The sequence below is a fragment of the Tursiops truncatus genome, chromosome 5 (assembly GCF_011762595.2).
Source record: "Tursiops truncatus isolate mTurTru1 chromosome 5, mTurTru1.mat.Y, whole genome shotgun sequence".
In the NCBI taxonomy this organism is placed as follows: domain Eukaryota; kingdom Metazoa; phylum Chordata; class Mammalia; order Artiodactyla; family Delphinidae; genus Tursiops; species Tursiops truncatus.
Window position 1 is genome coordinate 21,341,169 of NC_047038.1, and position 20,109 is coordinate 21,361,277.

The 20,109-nt window shown below is 41.0% G+C and overlaps 1 protein-coding gene across 1 annotated transcript in view; it reads left to right on the forward strand.

The window, feature by feature from the left end:
• Positions 1–17,031, forward strand: part of MAD2L1 (mitotic arrest deficient 2 like 1) — a 38,112-nt gene extending 21,081 nt beyond the window's left edge. Inside the window, exons 9-12 of the mRNA XM_004331482.3 lie at positions 216–682; positions 1,480–5,593; positions 11,327–11,518; positions 14,215–17,031. The gene's annotated coding sequence lies outside the window, so the exon portion shown is untranslated. The remainder of the gene's footprint in view (positions 1–215; positions 683–1,479; positions 5,594–11,326; positions 11,519–14,214) is intronic.
• The last annotated feature ends 3,078 nt before the right edge of the window (positions 17,032–20,109 follow it).

The following is a 20,109-nucleotide window of genomic DNA, read 5'->3' on the forward strand; positions in this document are numbered from 1 at the left end:
GCCAGGGATTAAAGAGGTGGTAGAAGCAGGAGGGAAGTCTGTGTGGCTGTAAACTGGTAACATAAAGCCTCCCTGAGGTGATGGAAATGTGCCGTATCTTGACTGTTTCAATGTTAATATACTAGTTATGGTATTGTACTGTAGTTTAGAGAGATATTACCATTGGGGGAACCTGGGTAAAAGGCTATAGACTCTCTCTGTATTATTTCTTACAGCTCCACGGGAATCTACAGTTATTTCAAAATAAAAAATTAATTAAAAGAACGAAAAGATGGAGGCAAAGTCAGGGAAACAAGTATGGCCGTTTGTCAGTTACGGCACGGCCTCAGAATTGACATCATGATGGCCAGTGATCTGACTACTACAGAATCCTCAGCCTTCATGGATTTGTTCACGTACTCCGCCAAGTGCTGCAGACATCCTCAAGTTTCAGTGCCAAGAACTGGAGGAAAAAGGATGTTTATGTCAATCAAAGAGCACTTGGAGCTTTCTGGTGGTCATTCAAGGCTTCACCGCATCACATAGCCTTTTAATATACTATTTTTGACCATCCAAACAGACTGGTGGTCACAGGAGGTGTTTTGTTTTATTTCCTCAAAGACATGTGAACTAATTTTTAACTTCAGCATTGGTTTCCTGAAAAGCTGCTGGTGTTCATAAGATTCAGTGCAGCTGAACACAGGTGAGCAGCTTTACATTCTCGGGGTAGAGGGGGTGTGGGGGGAATACTTTTGGCTCCACAGGGGAGAATTTTCTGTAGAACTATGAAAACTTCTGCTCTACCTATGAGTCTTTATGTTCTGTTCAGTTTAGTTGTTTTACCTATTATGACCAGAGTTCTGTTAGAGCTTAGTCACAGCTCAACCAAATAACAGCTTTGCACTGCTTTGTATTTAGAAACTTTTTGATGTTTCCAGTATTATTTGCCGATCTTTGAGAATTTTCCCCAAACTCTGAATACGGATTTAGATAAGATTGGGGTCAATTTTCCAGAATCCTCCGTTATCTAAATTTTTATGTTAACATGACACCAAATTGTAGTTACGTCTTTGCGAATCTCCATATCATTGTATTTTATCTATATTAGGCCACAAATTGTCCTATTTTGGGTGGTTGTTGGTTTTTTGTTGCTGTTGGTTTTTACCATCTTGTAATGCTCTCTACCTTTGGCCTCTTGGTTCTCCTCTTCCTAACGGTTCGTGACCAGCTTTGCCGCTTTCCCCTTTTCCCCACCTCTAAGAGTCCACATGCGCCAGGGCTTTGTTCCTGAAACTGTTCTCTGTCCATACCAACTCCCTAAGTAGCCTAATTTCTTTCAATAACTTTCAATAACTTACTGACTCCTGAATTTGAGCTGTGAAGCCCTATTTGGGAGATGGAGCCTAATTTTCAGAGTTGTATAAACCTTGATATTTAACATAAACTCCATCATATATCTGACCAGAGACTAGCTGTTCTGTGGTGTTTGATGTTTTGCAGGAGAAGCCCTTCCGTTGAGGTGGCCACCCACAGTGAAAACACTACATCAACTGAGGGAGCCAATCATACCCTGCTGATCCAGAGCCCCGTAGAACTCAAAAGAGGCTGGAGAAGGCAGAAGCGGCACCTCTTCTTATTCAGTGATTTGATACCTATGTCTAATACCAAGTGCATATATATACATTACATGCTCTCCCACTTATACAGTTCCACGTTTGCTAACCCTTACTGTAAGAAAATATGACAGGCAGTGTCTGTCTTGCCTGGGGCTTACAAGACAGGTGATAAAAATAAGAGGGGGAAATTACAGATTGTGATTAGTGCTTCTGATACAAAGTAGCTAGGGTACCATGTAGAAGATGGGACCATATTGCAGAGGGGTTGTCCAGGAGGACCTCTCAAGGTGGCAGCCTCTAAGCTGGACCTGTGGGGGGAGAAGCAGCCACCATTTCTAGCCAAGGTGGCTGGGCCTTCCTTCTAGGCTGAGGGAGCAGCAGGCGTAAGTGGGTGCAGCTTAGCCCCCTGGAGGGAGGAGTTCAGGGAAAGCCAGTGTGACTGGAGCCTAAAGGGGGGGGCACGATATTGGATATGATACTGGAGTCAGGGGTCCAGCCACACAGGGTCTCCACAGGCCTTAGTAAGGGGCTGAAATACTATGCTGAAGGGTGTTTAACTAGGACAGTAACCATATCTGGTTTATATTTTTAGCAAAATTTTCTGACTCTTGGTAGATGATGGATTTTTGAGTAAGCAAGAGTGGAAGCAGGGTGACTAGTTAGGGGAGGCAACAGTCCCAGTGAATAGTAACAAGGGCTCTATTTGGGGGTTGGCAGTGAAAATGAAAGATTCAGCCAGACAGATTTGGAATATATGTTGGAGACAGAATCAACTGGGTGCACTTTCCTCTCAACCCTGAATACAAATGCAACCAATACCATAGACTCGGTGGTTTAAACAACAGAAATGTATTTCCTTATAGTTCTGGAGACTGGAAATCCGAGATCAGGTACCAGCTCTAGTGAGAGCTCTCTTCCTGGCTTGCAGATGGCTGTCTTCTCACTGTATGTTCACGTGGCATTTCCTAACTGCGTGAATGTGGGGAGAGAGAAAGAAAGCTCTCTCCCTCCTCAAACAAGCCCACCAATCCTACTGGATTAGAATCTTACCCTTATGACCTCATAAGCCTTAATTACATCCTAAAAGCTCTATCTCCAAATACAGTCGTGTTGGCAGTGAGGGCTTCGGTGTATGAAGGTGTCAGCAGGGAGAGGGGGAGACACAGTTCTTCCACTGCAATGACTAGCAGTACTGAGTGCTGACACCTTGTATGAGTTTTCACCACAATTTTTAGAAAACCACCTACAAGATCATTCCCATAATAACATTTAGGTATATTCAAGATCATTATTAATAGGAAAAATTTGTTTTTTCTTTTTCCAGAAAGAGACAACAATTAAAAAGAAAGCCTCCTGTGATCTCTCTTCTCTGTCATGCCTCATCCTTGACGGAGGATTGTGTTATGCCCTGAATCAGTCTGTGCAAATTCATCATCTGAGCTTAGCACCGAGTTTTTCCACTTAGCCATAAAAAGGGGCGGGGGGACTGAAGTCCCCTTTTACCTCAGTTCATCTTCAGACTTCAGTTGAAAACTCATCTTTAGGTTGATGCTATAGAAATCAACACAAATGGAATAAATAGTTGACTAACTGCTACCTATGTATTTGGTCAGAATAAGTAAATTTTAGCTTGTATGTAATAATAAGCGTAAATGTTTATTTCTTGCCAAAGAAATTATATTCCTCCAGTTGTGTGGGATGTTAATATTCAGTGAAAATTGAGATTTTTGTCATTTTCTTTTGTACTACATACATTAGAAACTTCTGTTCTCAAGAATTAAACTCAGATGAAACCTTCATTATCATTTTTGATATTCATTAGAATGCTTATTAGTAAGTTATTTTTCAAGTAAAATTATTACTTTTTTTTTTAGAACAGGATCTGCTTTATAAATATTAAGATATTAATACTAGTAGAGGCCCATGAAGAATTTACGAATGGGAAGGGACTGTACCTAGTCCACTGTCTTTAGACATCACTATCCTCATATTTAGTTACTGAAGAATACAGAAACAGTGAAAAATGAATTTTATTTAGATAAAAGATGACGATTACTATTAACTTATCCGTGAAAGGACACTTAGAGAATATACCACAACCCCTCTTCCTAAGCATCTAAGGCAACACCCCTGTGTTAGAATAGGAGAAATCTCCCTAGAATCCTATAAATTTCACAAACCATTGGGGCTTACCCCCTAGTATAAGGCTGAGGTAAAGGAAAGGAGAGGGGGAGCCACAGTAAGGGATACACAATAGAAATGGAAACTGCAGCCCTCCTCTCCCTTCTCCTCAAGTCAGTTTACATTAGGTTCATTCTTTCTCACTTCCACTGAGAAAATCTCACTCAGTTGTGACTGAGTGTGAAGAAACACAATGACACCCTAGGAGAATCCACTGTAGTATAAAGCTTTGTTGTGATACAGTTTGAACATTTCCAAGCTAGCATCTAGCTTTGTTGGTGTAATATCATGAGATTTATCATCTCACTCCACAAATAAAAGAATAATCCCTTCAGAAAGCCTGGTGACTCTGGGGGAAGAGATGAAGCTCAGGATAGGAAAGAGGAGGAGGGTTCTTCAGGGAGCCACAGGTCAACACCCATGGAGGCCAAGTGGTTACGAGCACAGGCTCATGAGCTAGGTTGTCTGAGTTCAAACCCTGTTTCTGTTGCTTTTGGCAACAGAAAACTCTGTGAGTTTCCTCATCTGTAAAATGGGGCTAATAAAGACTACCTGATGTAGTTTACAGTTAAATGAAATAATGTTTATAAAATATTTAGAACAGTGCTTGGCATATGGTAAGTGCTCAGTGTTACTGGAGAGTCAAAACTATGCTCTGGACTTTTGGATAACTCCTTGGTTTGGTTTCAAGGGAGTGGATAATCTTGGCTCTGTATTTCACTAGGAAGAGAATTATTCAAATGACTTTTTCCAGGTCAGTGTATTTGGAAGTTTCCGCACAGTACCTTGGGTGTCAATAAACATAGATATCTACATCAGAAAAAAAAATCTATAAAATCCAGCAGATATGTGTCTATCTTTCTCATTGGCCGTATAGTTTTAGCTTGATAATGCCTTTAGAATTACTATGTAGAAAAATAATTTTATCTGATAATTGTGTTTCAAAGAAATCTTCAAATACACAGACATAGGGGAAAATGTTGAAATTAACTGACTACATAATTGCAAAGAAATAAAGCCATACTATAAAAACACAACTCAGGAAGAGAGAATAGAGTCCAGCTCCTTTTTAAACTATCCCTCCTCCATTACGGAAAAAGCGCTAAGGTGCTGATGACCAGCCCATTTGCCTTCTCAGAATTCTCAGTCTATCTCTTTCTTGCTTGAGCTGTTTTATTTATATATATATATATATATATAAATTTTTTTTTTTTTTGGCTGCGTTGGGTCTTCGTTGCCGCGCCCGGGATTTCTCTAGTTGCAGCGCTACTCTTTGCTGTGGTGCACAGGCTTATCATTGTGATGGCTTCTCTTGTTGCAGAGCACGGGGCCTAGGCACACGGGCTTCAGTAGTTGTGGCACGCAGCTCAGTAGTTGTGGCACACGGGCTTAGTTGCTACGTGGCATGTGGGATCTTCCCAGACCAGGGCTCGAACCTGTGTCCCTTGCATTGGCAGGCGGATTTTTAACCACTGCACCACCAGGGAAGTCCCAAGCTGTTATATTTTGTGTGCCAACAAATCCTTTCTGTTTTACTGAAATGCTTTCTACTAACTTCATGTTATATAAAGGAATGGAAAACTATAATTAGGGGTTTGTGTTCTACATGTGCTTTACTTTGTCATTACCTGAATACAAGCTTTGCCTTTAGAATATGGATAATAATTTAACAATAATTACTTACTCACCTGTTTAAATATTTTTAATTTATAGCAATTTTTCTTGCTTCTTTTTTGCAGTCTGTAACTATAACAGTAAGAAATTCAGACACAGTGAATGATGTTATCAACATGTCACTTTCAAAGCTAGGAATAACTGTAAGTTACCTGCAAGTTATTTTTAGTTAAAAACCAACTTTGATTTTTGAGATTCGTGTGTTTGTATGTGTGTGTATGATGTACCTACCATCATAAGACAGCTAATTATTACAGATATGTAAGTCATATTTGGTGCCCCTAAGTTCAGAAGTTGAAGGCAGCAAAGCTATGTTATTAGCCTATACATGAGTGTTGTATTTCCATTGTAAATTCTGTGTGAATTGTAAGTCATAGCATAATGAACTCGGGCTATAATTTTAGAGTGCTATGAAAACATGCACTTTACTGTATACATTATATACCTAGACAATAAGATTCTAAATATTTCCTCCTCTATTGGACCTTGCTTTCTGTATCTTCTTTCCTGATTCCTCCCATCCCATCCCCATTTACCCTGATTGCCATCTGAGGACTCAATCTCAGCATGAGAAATCCTAAATGTATCTTTTGTTGTAAATTTGACATAAAGACCACCTGGCTAGAAGCTACATCCCCTTGTTGCAGGTCCTGAGAATGAGATAGCTAATGCCTCTTGTGAACTGGTAAAGAAGACAAGTTCTGAATAAAACCATGGATCTGGGGGCATTTGTGTACACATCACTTTCATCTTGTTTTGCTTTCAAGTGTCTGTTCTCCTTTATGTTTTGATAGGACTGTTATGGCTTGTTGAAAATTTTTTGGTGAAAGACATGGCTATGTTTGGGGATGAGGGTGCATAAGGGAAAAGAGAGGGCAAGGGGCATTCAGATGGACAGAACTGAAGAAAGCACTTGTAAAGCATGGCTCCCTATATAAAATTATATATAAATATATAAAATTTATATATATAAGTAGATATATATATGAATATATATATTTATAAATGTGAAAATGTCTTGATATTGTGATATGACATAATGACAATATTTGTATTTAAGTTTTGTCTGACTCAATGGTATAATAAAGCCCCTTAAAAACTCAGGTCAGCCAGAATTTGGTATAAGAAATCAATGATTTCTGTAAAAATTGAATTTAATAATACATTTTGAATTTATATGCACTGAGTAAAGCACCCCTCTGCGTTGACTTCTAACCTATTTGATATATATGTCCTGAATAAGAATTAAATCTTAGAAGAGAGTGGTTTTACGGATAAGGTTGGTGAGATTAATGTTAGAGCTCATTTTATTTCATTTTGTAATTTTCCTTTGCTTAAAGTGATCAATCTCACCAGACAAGAAAAAATTTCTATTTTAATGAAGAATTGGGGTTATATGCCTATACACGTATTCCTGATTTAAGGGATTCCAACATAGTTTTTCCAATCTTTACCGTAAAAGAAAAGATTTTGGGCTTCCCTGGTGGCGCAGTGGTTGAGAGTCCGCCTGCCGATGCAGGGGACACGAGTTCGTGCCCCGGTCTGGGAAGATCCCACATGCCGTGAAGTGGCTGGGCCCGTGAGCCATGGCCGCTGAGCCTGCGCGTCGCGAGCCTGTGCTCCGCAACGGGAGAGGCCACAACAGTGAGAGGCTCGCGTACCGCAAGAAAAAAAAAAAAAAAAAAAGATTTTTATTAGCTCTCACTTCTTATTTGCAATACAATTTTGAGCAGATTTAGCCGTGTGTGTGTGTGTGTGTGTGTGTGTGTGTGTGTGTGTGTGTGTCTGTGAGTGAGACTGCTTCCATACCAGGACCCTGCCTCCTTTCACAGCAAGGCCATGATTTTTAATCAGGAGTCAAGGGCAAGCATACATAGTACCTATCACCAACAACTCTATTTCAAACATTTCCTCTCCTCTTTAATTCAGCAGTCTTTATAATTTAGACTTGTTTCAAATGGGATATCCAGTATTCCTAGGCAGTGATTCTGCTGGGAGTTAATTGTTTTCTGCATCTGACTTAATCTCTAGGTTAGAACCCTTGTCCCTTCTTTCCCTTAAGTGGCGCTTGTCTACATCAAAGCAAGTGGGCTGAATTTACTCTGCCATCTACTCAAGGCCTCTTGGGTATTTGTCTCCTTTTGCTCATGGTTGCTGAGCTAATGATGCCTTTCTTTTTTTTTTTTTATATTTATTGATTGATTTGCCTGCACTGGGTCTTAGTTACGGCACGTGGGATCTTCGGTGCAGCATGAGGGATCTTTAGTTGCAGCACGCGGGATCTTTTCAGTTGCGGCATGTGGGAATCTGACTTGCAGCATGCAGGCTCTTAGTTGCAGCATGTGGGATCCAGTTCCCTGTCCAGGGATCGAACCTGGGCCCCCTGCATTAGAAGCATAGAGTGCTAACCACTGCACCACCAGGGAAGTCCCTAACGATGCCTTTCAAGTTTTAATTTGCTCAGAAATAGTCATGGCAGAGTATGTGACTCTCTGAACAACATACTTGCCTGAGCAGGGACATTTGAAGGCAAAAGCCAACAGTCTCCAAGGAGTCTGTTGAAGAATTTTAGCAGCAGAGACAGCAGAGACAGTAGAAAGCAGGACTCCTCCAGCGTGAAGGAGCATTACCATGATTTTTTTATGCCATGGGCCGCCCACAAAGTGAGGGGCTGATTGCATGTGGTTCCATAGATCCCCACCCTTTATCAAAAAGGACAAGAATCTCAGACGGTCCATTGGAGGCTGCGAGAGGGACAGGGGTTACTGAAATCAGCACTATTAACTCAAAAAATTGTAGCCACCCCTATGGACCAAATAGCATTTATACTAGCCCAAATTCTTTTTTTTTGGAAGTACAGAAATGCTAAGGAAATGTGTTTTCAAGTACCTACTGGGAAGATTTGCTGTGACACATAGTTCTTTTTGTCTCCAAGGGCTCTGAGAAAGATTACCAGCTGTGGGTCAGTTCTGGCAAGAAAGAGGCCTCATACCTACTCACTGGTTAAGTGTCAGGGAAAACCTAAGATGGGGATGATTGGGTTCAAAATTGTGACCCTAAAGTCTCAAAGTAATGGTTGATCAGTCTTAAGCTTAAATACCTTAAAAGTGAAAATGCCATGCAATATTTATTCATGGATTTATTAAATAATTCCAAGCACTTACTCTATCCCAAGCACTGATAACATCTTTTCATTCAGCAATTTGTGGTCTAGTTGGGGAGAGAAATGTGAATTTTTCTTCTTTGCTTTCTTCACTTGACAGAGTTATCTTGAAGATATTTATTTACTTACTCTTTACTTACTTAGGTATGAGAGCAACACAAAACTGGAATTTCTTTTTCTCATACATTATTTTTCATATTCCAGTCTTGAAGTCCTCTGTTCCATTTCCTAACTACTAAATAGTCTCCATTTTGTGAGAATCTTCTAAAATCCAGCCATGCCTCTGAACCCAAGGACATTTATTTAATACCTGCTCTGTGCCCACAACTTTCCTCAGCATCATAAAGAAAATGAGATAATCACACTCAGACTCTTCAAGTCTTCACTGACTAAACCACCTGTACTTTGCTATTTCTCAAGCTCAGTTTACCAGCATTGCTCTTGAGGTTTCTGATAAACAGATTACACCTCTCCTAAAATAGTTACTGTAGCAAGTTAGCTAGAAATAATAATACATACTCTTGGATTAGCAAATATGTTCAGTGTAGTCAGTGAAAAAAGAGGGATTAAAACAAGGGAAAGGGGCTTCCCTGGTGGCGCAGTGGTTGAGAGTCCGCCTGCCGGTGCAGGGGACACGGGTTCGTGCCCCTGTCTGGGAAGATCCCACATGCCATGGAGTGGCTGGGCCCGTGAGCCATGGCCGCTGAGCCTGCGCGCCGGGAGCCTGTGCTCCACAACGGGAGACGCCACAACAGTGAGAGGCCCGCGTACCGCAAAAAAAAAAAAAAAAAAAAAAGAGAGAGAGAAAGGACAAAATCTGTAGCAGAACTTGCAATATAGTAAAGGTGACAATGATTTCTGCTAGAAATCTTAGCGCATTCCCTCTTACATGCAGTATCTTTTTTTCTTTATTAATCTTGCAATAATCCTGTGATGCTATTACTCTTTCAAGTGATCTGAAGAACGTTTTCAAGTGATCTGGAAAATCCAATCAACTGAGTTTTTTCTACGATATGTAGAGTCCCAGTCTTAGAATACACTGAGTCACCAAGTACATAGCTGAGGACAAAATCCCCTCACCCATTTCATGTGTTTTTCTTTTTTAATGTTGACATCTTTGTAAGAGTCAGTCAGCAATAAAGTGGAAAAAAAATGAATACTTAAATATATTTATTTTAACAAAATGCATTAATTTAAACAAAACCACATAGATGACAACTTTTAGGCTTCGAACAGCTTCACTCACCACGGCTGGCTCTAAGGACTCCTAAGAGCCTGTCATTCATGATGATACCTTAGTAAGTCATTCTGAATGCATTTAACATGCTCTCAATTCACAATTATGGATTAGCTCCTGGTTATCCTGGTGATTTGGTTGTATTTTATTCCTGTCATGGAAGTTTCTTTTGCTTTAAAGGATGTAAGTCGCTGTGATTCTTGTTCTGAACAAAGCACTGACATTGCATTTACGCCAGATTAAAAGCAAAAGCAAGAGTTCCCTAAGTTACATTCAATAATAAATCAGGGGACTTCCCTGGTGGCACAGTGGTTAAGAATCTGCCTGCTAATGCAGGGGACATGAGTTCGAGCCCTGGTCTGGGAAGATCCCACATGCCGCGGAGCAACTAAGCCCGTGTGCCACAACTACTGAGCTTGCGCTCTAGAGCCCGCGAGCCACAACTACTGAAGACCATGTGCCTCGAGCCGGTGGTCTGCAACAAGAGAAGCCACCACAATGAGAAGCCCACGCACCGCAATGAAGAGTACCCCCTGCTCGCCACAGCAATGAAGACACAACGCAGCCAAAAATAAATAAATAAATAATAATAATAAATCAGAAATGAAAGAAAAGGAACTTTCATTCTATTCTTAAAAAATGAAATCCATGTCACAGCACAGGGTCTTTGAGAGTTCTATGGTGAGGAAGCAATTTAAAGCCTGAAAGAGTAAAACAAATCACTTGGCAGGTAACTCTCAATGATTTCTAGTGTGGTTTTCCACTCCGTAAACACTGTTTTGCACTTCGCTTCTGGGTTTCCACCACCATGCAGCCTTGCCTCTGATTGCTGCCTCGCAGGACCCCCCTCAGAGGGAAGGCAGCAGTGGGAGGCAAACATAAAGGCAAACAACCCCACTGCTCTGGAATAGCTATGGCTATTGAACTGACAAAAGGAAATGAAAAATCTGTTTGTTAAACTGACGTGTGAGAGAACAGTGATCATAGCAATTTTTAACATATATAGTCCAATTATTTTTAAAATATTAAGCACCAGTGTTTATTAATATACTTACTTTTATCCTTATGAGTCTATGTGAGGGTAAGCATTTCAAAGGAGGAATGTAAGGCAAGTACTTTGCCTAAGATGTACAACCTAGTGAGTGTCAAGGCAGAAACTAGAAGGCCTTCAATATTCTCAGATGGAAACATAATGAAAGTCAACATTGTGCAATGCACTGATGGATATATACAGTCCAAGCCAAGCAATGTGTCTACAAACATTTTTCTCTACTCTTTTGCTTGGGCACCTGCTTTCTGTAGGGTGTCCCCCATGACAGTGCACATCATGCTCACTCAGGAGGCACAGCCTTCTCTACCCAGAAGGCCCAGAAGAACGGCAGCCACACCAGCGTGGCGCACTTCCTCACGGTAAGGTAGGTTTGATCGCGCCCATCACCATCAGCAGAATCTACATTTAGATTTTTCTCCATACAGGGCATGAACATCCCTATGGAATTAAGATGAGCCACTTCCAGCTACTGTGCTCCTGCAACGGGGACTGGACGACTCCACCTCTCCTTCCGCCCTTCAGGAGGCCTGCCTCCTGAAGCAGGAGTCCCAAGAGATTCAAGCCCGGTGAAACCCAAGCACTCAGCCAGGATCCAAGCCAGGAATCAGTGGGGAAAGGTAAGCCCCTTCCCTTCCTGCAAGTGTCTTCTCTTGGTTTTTGCCCCTACTGCTGAAAGCAAACTCATAACATACAGCCTATTCTCCATGTAGGGGTGCGGGGGGGGCGGTATAGGCAGGCACCAACACCCACCCAGAATCAAGCTCAGAGAAACCCCAAAGGTCTGAAATCAAGACCCAACTCACTTCTAGGAAAGTTGTTTTTTTTTTTTAATTCCTCTAGGTAGACATCTCCCTTCTCTGTATCCCCAGAGCACTCCCCACATATAATTATGTCTGTACACATCTGTGTGTCTTATTAGAACATGAGCTTCTTATGGCCTCGGAACACATCTTCCCCATCCTAGGGTTTTGCCTAGCACCTCATGCCCTCACAGGAGGTGGTTAGATGACTGTATGGCTTAGATAAGACCTGGAATCTGTTCTGGGCTTAGGCTGAAGTGGCCTTGGGGGTTCTGGTTAGAAATGAACTCTCAGTTCTACCCCCAGAGCAACCTCATTTTCCACGTATGCTTCAGACCCAGGTGGCGACTGGAACTGGACTGAATATTTTCAGTTAGGGTTTTTTAAAATCTTCCCTTTTGCAATTTTTTTTTCCCCTACCATTCCAATATTGTCCCATCAATATTTCTTTCTCTGAATAAAATGTGTTATTCATTTGGGAAGTATTGAGGCCAGCATAGAATTTCTACTTAAAGTATTTTTATTGTTATGATTATTATTCTATAAGCACAAAGTTTCAAAAATTTTATTTTTTAATATTCAAACCCTAATTTGAGCATGAGGAAACACTAACCTAAATCTTATCAGGACTGTTTAAGAAAGATGAGGTTATAACGTTAGCTTGTTTAATAGTCCCCATATTTTTTCATGGCTATAGCATACACTTTTAATGGTCACAGGGGCAACATGAACTCTAATATCAAACAATGTATGTTATGAAAGGTCCAACTAAGCCTGAAACTATCTTTGAGAAAGTACAGGACTCAATGTCTATTTTGCTTTCTGTCTATGCTCATGGAGTGGATGGATATATAGCTTTGTAGCAAGGGATAAAGCACTCTTTTTAAGAGCATTCTTATTAAAGCTGAACAATGAATGAATACATTTGGAATACATGAATACATTTGGATAGTTTTAGAAATAATACAATCAGCTTAAGAGTAGGGAAACCAGGTTGCACAAAACAACTCAACCTATATAAACATGTATCTTAAACATTTGTACATGTTAATGTAGAAGAATCTCCTCCTGGATTTAAGAATGTATTTGCTTTCTTCATTCTCTCCTTTTAAAATGATGGAGGTATGCATGTCAGGGCAAGAAGAGCCTAAGGTAGAGTGGTGGCATTCCTTCATGACTGCATATCTCTGGAGGCTGCAAAATCAAACGGAGAATGGGAGTGGGGTCTGCTTTGAGGGGAGGAGACCGATGTCTAGGCTGCCGTAGGCCCTCTGAGGGAGGAAATTACCTTCATCAAGGCTGCTATGGGCCATGTCTGTGTTGAGTAGTACATTACATTATGCAGTCCAGTGGGGTGTAGGCAGCATCATTTTTGTTAAATTTGAGAAATCAAAGCTCAAAGAGTTTTAAGTAACCTAGCCAACTAAGTGGCAGAACAGGAGCCTTCTGGTTTTCTCACCCAGCACAAGTGTTTCGCCCACATGAGTGGACATGGTGACACACTCACTATGTCTCAGAAAAGACAAGTGGATGGGCGTTTAAGGATATTTGGTAAAATGTTGCTCATCTGTTTATTTTTCTACAACTTGGCTCCTCTGTTGACTTTTTTTAGTTGGTTATTTAAGCAGGTTTTTTAAGCAAATGTTAAACAGGTTACTTAAGCAAATATCAGGAAAAGATTCATAGCTAGGCAGTAGAAACTTTGAACTTAGCTTTTCATTGCTGATCACTTTTTTCTGAAAAGCCGTTTGTCAGCATTCCTTTGACAGGGGCTGTTGGGTAGTTAAAAATCATCTCTGGGTAGCTGGGTAGGGTGTTACAGGAAGATGGCCACCTGGCATCTTACCATATAGCCAGCATTTAATGACTACTTCCCAAGGACCCTGACTGCAGAAAGTCACCTATGGAGCTGCCTGAGGGTTGTGGCCTACCAGAGGAGAGGTCCAGAGGACGGCTGAAAAGTGGGGTCAGGCAGGATGTGTCATGAAGGGCAGATCCTTTTGATGGGAGAAAAGCTGACCACGGTCGGGTACTCAGAAAGCCAAACAGGAAATCTAAGAGTGGGAAGAAGCCTACTACAAAAGTAAATGATTACCAAACTCTGCTTGATTTGAATACCAAATCTTTTTGGCTTTTAAAATGAGATTTGACACCTGAATCCACTGATAATACTTAACATCAGGAAACTTGTATAACACAGGTTAAGTGACTCATGACACAGTGCAGAGGCAGTAGATAGCACTGTCTGGGGAATACTGTCACTCGGAGAATCAGCCCTGAGTCTAATCAAGCCTCTAGGTTTAACTACTGGTGTGCAGGATATGGTGAAGAAGAATACACTAACACCACAGGATGCAATTAGCCAATTTCAGAATGTGGGAAATTCTATACAAGAAGTGACTCAGGTTCTCTCTCTTCCAGTCACTGCAATGAACATGCTATAAAAGGTAAGTGGTGGAAATCAGGTTAAATGAACTAAACTACTATTAGTAATAATCTTTCTTCTTCCTTAGATTCAGGCCAGAAGACAGTTAAGAGGAGTTCCGTCAAAAACTGGGCCTTGGGCTTCCCTGGTGGCGCAGTGGTTGAGAGTCCACCTGCCGATGCAGGGGACAGGGGTTCGTGCCCCGGTCCGGGAAGATCCCACATGCGCGGATCGGCTGGGCCCGTGAGCCATGGCCGCTGAGCCTGCGCGTCTGGAGCCTGTTGCTCTGCAACAGGAGAGGCCACAACAGTGAGAGGCCCGTGTACCGGGAAAAAAACAAACAAACAAAAAAAACTGGGCCTTTTGGCGGAGCTCCAGCACTCGTGAGGACAACCAGTGCCCAGTTCCACCACCCACAAAGCCAAATCAGCTCTTCGGAGCTTCTCTCGAGGACGTGTGGGATAATGACCACCCGCCTGCCCCAAGTCTGCTAGGTCTCATCTTGGTCTTCTGTAGCCCTCCTGAGGAGGGGAGCTCTGAGAGCACAAGTGTTCTCATCCAACTCTATCCTCAAGCGGAGAAGTCATTAGACAGCCCCTGGCTTTGACTGAGTTTTGTTAGTATTACTTCAAAGAATAAGATCTGATTTAGGTACTGCAGAGTCATGAGGCAAATACAACAGGAAAAGATACTCTTGTCCATTCCACTGGTTTCAGCAAAGACCCACCTGCACCTGCTCAGATCAGTGAAAATGGGCTCTGTGGAATCTGAGAGTCCACCTCATCCTCATATTCTCTCATCTCCTTCCTTGAACTCCACACTCAGTCTCAAGTCTCCTTCAGCTGAGTTTACTCAATCTTATGACTCAAAATATCTCACATAGATTTCATTTGTAATTCAAGTGCTTAAGCATAAAGACTCATCCCCTGGCAAGTATGAGTCATTTAATCCTGACAGACTGCGTCAGATGAAAGTCAGAGTTTGACCTGTGTTATAGCAAATTAGCATACTGAATTGTCAGCGCTCTCCAAGCACTATCCCACATGCAGGGAATCTTATGCTATATATGAAGAAATTTATCACACTTTTGATAGTTACATGCTAGCTACTACCCCAGTCCTTGCACTTTTCACAGCAAATTTAGGGGGTAACTATGATTATCATCTTCCCCACTTCATAAGTGAAAAACAAGCCTCAGTAAAGTATGTGCTGTGCCCGAAGTCATATAGCAGATGAGGAGCATAACAGACTCCAGATTCCTTGCATTACCTGACTCCAATATCTGTTACCTCTCCACTCTGTAAGCAGAGGACATGAAGACACAACAAAAGGAAATGAAAGACAGATGAGAAGGGAATATGATCAGAGAAGGAGGACAGGGGTTTTGAGCCTGTCTTAAAAGAGGGGAGGAAATACAGGAAGTAGAAATGGGGTATACAGTCACTGAAAGGAGAATAAACAAATGGGAAATTAGTATGGCAAAAAGATTTCTACACTTAGTAAAGAGCATCTATAATAGGGAATAATGAGAAAGGAGCAGTGAAGGAGGAGAGGGGGATTCTACAAAGGCCTCAAAGCAGAGAAGTTTAACAGTGTAAATTTACTAAAAAGGAAAATCTGATTAAACAAGTGTTTAAAATGTTTCAGTGTATGAATGTAAAATGGATTGTTGGGTAGAAAATATATTTGGAAACACTGAAAAAAAATTTCAAATGGACTTCAGTCCTTCCAGCTCTAGCACTGTACCCTCATACACCCCAGCTCTGTCAAAAAGGGGGCAAGCTTGTGCTCCGGGCTTGCAGATAGGAAATGCCACATAGTTTTCTTTTCTTCCCTATAGCATATGCTTTCCTTTATCAATCAAAAAGGGCCTCTCACAGAAGGTATCTTCAGAAAATCAGCCAGTATAAAATCATGCAGAGCCCTAAAGGAGAAACTAAACTCTGGGGACAAAGTGAACTTGGATGATGAATCCGTTCTTATGGTAGCATCCATCTTAAAGGTAGGGAACGTTCTAGCATTATCCACACACAGAGTAACTCTGAAGCTATATGACTGGTCCTTCATCATGACTGCCCAAGAACCGTAATAGGCATAATATAAAAACACTTGACAAAGTCAAAACTGAAGGAAGCTACTTTGGGTGTTAAAAGTCCCACAATGTTAGATATACTTTCCTTTTTCATCACACAACACCCTCCCCATCTTCATTCCTGAACACTCCATGCAAAAGAATAAAAATAATCAATTTTAAAACACACACTTACACATACAGAGTGTTTACCAAAACAAGCTTCCTGCTTTTGATGACTTCCTCGCCACCTTCCTAATGAAGGCAAAGTTCATATTAAAGAAAATTCATATTAAGCTTTTGGAAATAGTTACACAAGTTTACCACAGTAAGTAAACATTTGCCTTACAATGAATCAAAAAATGCTCAGTGAGGACACCCGATCCCTTCATCGTCCTTCCTTCCCCTGTCTCTTAATGCCTTTTACTTTAAAATTAGTGTAGGGATGACTCCACCCTTTGTTCCTCCTTTTTCCTCCTTTTACCACCTTTGGCATCCTTTGTTGATATTGGTAGTTTAACCCACCACCCGTGGTTATAGTTACATGGTAACCAGCTCCTACCACATGCCTCTTTTTATAAATCTGACTTTTAAAGTGGGTGCAGCAGTCAAAATCAGTTTGGAATTCTGAAAATTCAATAGATTTATACAAAAATAGATTGAGTTTGAAATGATACAGCTAAATCACAAGTGTCTAGTTACATTTCTACCAGGGGAATAACAGAACAGAAAAATTTAATCAATCCATGTTGGTACTTGTTAGCAGCTCTGAACAAAAATATGTTAATGTAGTAATGACTGTAAACAGTTTATTAAAATGATCTTAGAAACTCAGTAACATTTGGTCTTTCCTTGTCCCCTATTAATGTTTGATTGTAATCTGACTATATGATAAATAGCAACAGTTCAGAAATGACTTAGAGTTGACCCCTACTACACTAGCACCATAATAACGCACACTAGGTATGCAAATAGCAAGATGAGTATTGCCCTCCGTAGGGTGCACACACGGAACTGACGTGATTTTCTAGCAAAAGTTAGTAGGCTCTTGCCTATTTCCATGTTATAAGCACAGACTAGCAAGAGGGTAGCTACTCACGGCTACAGTTCTTAGACATTCACAACGTTTCCTCTTCCTAAAGTTGACTGATCTCGGTGGGGAATCAAACTTTGCAACCTTGGCTTTGTATAATACCATGTGTCACGCTAACCAGAGAGTTGGTCTAAATCAGAAATGAATACATCATCAGTACCACACTGAGTCTGCCATTAAACTATCTATAAACAGAGATCCAGCAGCAGATACCCCGGCACATTCTGCACACGTCATGTTCTGGCTTAACCACACTCAGCCTCACCAGTGGACTCTACAGAACAGGGTCCAGGAAAGAGAGGAGACACACACTCCAAATGCATGTAGTTTGGTACACATGAGGCAAAGGCCCTGCTGCACCCTCCCAGACTCCCAGAACCAGCCAAAGCTGGAGTGCTTCCTCTCTCCACGTATATTGGGGCCACTCCTTAGGAAACAGTGAAAAACCTAATGATCGTGAGTGGGTACTGTATACCAATAACACAGCAAAGGTACGAGAGGACAAAGACTTTGTCCATTGTCTCCACTGCTCTGTTCCCAGGACTCAAAAGAGTGCCTGGCACAAACAGCAGCTCAATAAAAGTAACACTTACTGGATTATAATCATGACAGTTGCCTAGAAGCATCTCCTGAGCAAGCTACTATTAAGAGAAGTCGGGCTACATATTAAGACCAGTGGAAGCAAGGTGTGCTTTTGAAACTAGCAAGGCAATGCACTAATTTCCCCTCAGTCTTACACAGAAGACTATGACTTCATAAATTTTAATAGGCCCAATTCTATGATATTAAGACTTGTTCATCATCCCTCTAAACTTATGACTTTTCCAGGCCTCCACTTAGGAAGCTTACATGTGCATATCTCTAGCCCTGATACTCAGAAGTTGCAATATATCCAAATTTTCAATTTCCTTTTTTGGGAGGACGTGTTCCATTCAAGGAGTTGTAAGGGGTAACATGTAGTTCCCACTGGGGATTTTGATATATTTCTAACACCTACTGCTTAAACGTCTGCAGAACTGAACTTTTATATAGTTAAAAAAAGGAAGACTGAAGCTATTATTAGTTTTTTTTCCCAAGGAGCATACATACATACCTCAAGTCAGAAAGCCCAGTTCTCTCTTAATATGTGTGCAAGAGCATGTTGGAGGTGTGGTTTTTGGTTATTTTTTTGTTTCAGAACTTTTTTTGCTTGAATTAAGAGCAAACATTGTGTCTAAAGTACAAGCAAAATGGGTATGTCCATTTCTTTTCAAGAAACTAATAGGATTTAGGATGAGTCACCAGACCTTGTCAGTTTGTACTAGCGTGCTAACATGAGTAGGTTCCAGGTGATGGAAGGGGCTTTAGCGTCATTCTCACTACAGCCCAGAGTCTACTTTTATGCTTCTAATTTTAGTTAGAGAAAATCCAAGCAATGCTTCTGGATGTGCAAGTCAGTGGATAACCAGAGCCAAGCTCTGTGTGGATCACAGTTTGTGTAGTTGAGAAGGAAGTGGGGACTGAACTGAATTTTCCAACTAAATGTTTTCTCTGTAATTTCTCCAACGTATTTATCATAAAAATAATATATATTTTTTATCTGTGTAAGGATTTTCTTCAAAATATCCACGGAAGTGTATTTTCAGCCAGTCTCTATGATAAATGGCTTGGTGTTATTGATCAAGGGAATGAGGAGGAGAAAATAACTGCAACCCAGAGGTAATGATGCAATACTCTTAGGAAAATATTAGCTTATAATTTACAGCTTTGTCCACTAAAATAATGACCAATGTCAGAGGGTTTCACTTGATCATACCCAGGAAGCCAGTTTAAAAATAGATGCATGCCTTACTGTTGATATTGAATTCGTGTTTTTCTCCTCATCTTATTAATATGGAATCCTTGACCATTTTACACCTTCTGAATACATGGAATTGCTGGAGATGAAATCCATTGGTCTAAAAAGAGATGCTAAAGGATCGATCTGCCAGTGGTATGATCTTAACTTTGTCAAACACATAACTAACCAGAGAAGTTCTTACCTGGTTCAGGAATTAAGTTCAATGAAACATTTTTGTATGCATTCATTCCTGGAACTCTGAGAGTGGACTGTGTACATGGTATACAAAGAAGTACTCCGTTCTCTTTGTCTTTCCACTTCCTAAGCAAAATGACTTGCTTCATTTAGAAGTACATTTTTCTGTCTTTAGTCTTTTAGACCAGCTGCCAAAAGCAATGTAGTTCTCTTGTGATACCTTTTTGGAGTGTTACGCAACATTCCTCATCCAATCAGACGACAGTTTACACTTTATCAGTGTGTACAGCCCCAAGCATTCTTTGCCCGTCTAATTCTGGCAGCTCAGAATTAGAAAACAACTTCACAAAAAAGGTAATGAGATCTCTCATGTTTATGCCTTGTGGGGCAGAGTCCCCACATTGAACCTGAAGTTTGCGGTATTAACTCTGATGGACCAGTTTTTTAAAGTGCGCGTTTTAATTGCATTCCCCTGAAGTGGCAGAGTCCTACTCTGGTGGGGTATGGGAAGGTGGGTTGTTAAGCTGGAAATTAAGAGCAGCTGAGTCACTTCTCCTTTCTCATCCAGGAGACTAAAGAATAGAGAGATGAGAGTAGGATGATATGATAGAAAAGAACCTTGGGCTTTGGAGTCTGAGAGCCAAGGTTCAACTCTCAGCCTAATCACTAAGGGATGTGTAAACTTGGGCAAGGTTCCCAAGCCACGGTTTCATCACTGCACAGTGATGACAACACCTAGCTGCTCTGGTCACTGCTGGCACATCCTAGGTGGCTTGGGCAATATGAGCACCCATGGCTCCACACA